Raw genomic sequence first — 1,356 nt, 5'->3', positions numbered from 1 at the left:
AACAGTTGAAGTCACGGAGAAAATACAGAATGAAAGAAAAAAGACAAGAACAGAGCAAACTACCAGCCATAGAGCAGCTAGAAACTGTATTCACTTCCCTATAAAATTAATGATAATTTTGTGAGGGGAAAAAGAGAGAAGAAAAGAAACAGAAAAAAAATCCAAATTTGGTCAAAAACACAAACAAAAAGAAGAAAGATGAATACCAATGGGGGGACAGAAAGAGAGAGAGAGAGAGAGAGAGAGAGAGAGAGAGACAGAGACAGAGACAGAGACAGAGGGAGAGACAGACAGAGAGAGAGAAATACAGGGGAGGGAGAGGAGAAAGTAATTTAAAAAACAAAAAATTATAAATTATAAATAAGAGAGAAATAATTTTAAAACAATTAAAAAATTAAAATTGAAGTAAATGGCTTCCTTTAAGTTGTTTCTGTGCTGTCACAATAGAGAATGTCGTCAGCACCGTGTAGATCGAAGTCAGTTACTCTCAGTAAGCCACCAGGTGAGAGCCACAGGTAAAGAAGACTTTATACCTGCCACCCAACAATGAGATTCTCAGAAGGGAGGAAACAGTTTTATAGTAAGAGAAGACCCCTTCACGGGAAACAAAGCTGAACATATGCCAAGAAGAAGCATGACTGCGTTATTAGTGGAAGTGTCAGAACAGGGAAGTTTGAGAAGCCGAGGAAAGTCACAAAAGAAATGAGGGATTTCTACACCTAAGCAGAATGCAAATGTGACATCATTATGCAGTGCACCTGGGTATCCAAAAGACTGAAGGAAAATGACACCAGGACCAACAACCACAGAAGAGGGGGGTTCATGATGGCTGGGTAATGTAAAGGGTAGCAGATATTCACCCAGCAGTCATAGGCCATCACTGCCAGCAGTAAGCTGTCCAAACATCCTAGAAGAGCAAAAATGGATGCCTGAGTTAGGCAGCCCACACAGGTGCTGGATTTGCTGTGTGTGTGGATGTTCACCAGCATCTTGGGGAGTATAGTGGTGCTAAAGCCAAAAAAGGACAGGTTTTACTGGAAGAAGCACACAGGTTGTTCAGTTGGGAGTCAAAGATGACAACCAGGAGGATGAGCAGGTTACGAGCACTGTGACCAGATACATGGACAGAAGGACTGTCATTAATAATACAAGAATAAATCTCAGGGAAAACATGAGCAGAAAGGAAGTCTTCCAAATAGTTAATAGGAATATAAATGTATACAGCCAATATGGAAATCAACATAAAAATTCCTGAAGAAAAAAAGCTAAAAATAGAGAGAATAGTTAATCTAGCTGTTCTACTTCTCAGTGTATCTTCAAAAATTTCAAATCAGCATTCTACAGAGCTATCTGCAT

The 1,356-nt window shown here is 39.6% G+C and overlaps 1 pseudogene; it reads right to left on the bottom strand.

The window, feature by feature from the left end:
• Positions 1–413: 413 nt before the first annotated feature.
• On the bottom strand, positions 414–1,031 carry LOC117284441 (annotated as a pseudogene).
• Between the last annotated feature and the right edge of the window lie 325 nt (positions 1,032–1,356).

The sequence above is a fragment of the Fukomys damarensis genome, unplaced genomic scaffold (genome assembly GCF_012274545.1).
Source record: "Fukomys damarensis isolate Sample0158 unplaced genomic scaffold, DMR_v1.0_HiC HiC_scaffold_37, whole genome shotgun sequence".
NCBI lineage: Eukaryota > Metazoa > Chordata > Mammalia > Rodentia > Bathyergidae > Fukomys > Fukomys damarensis.
Note: the sequence above shows the minus strand (reverse complement) of the source record. Positions and strands in the feature narration are given on the sequence as shown.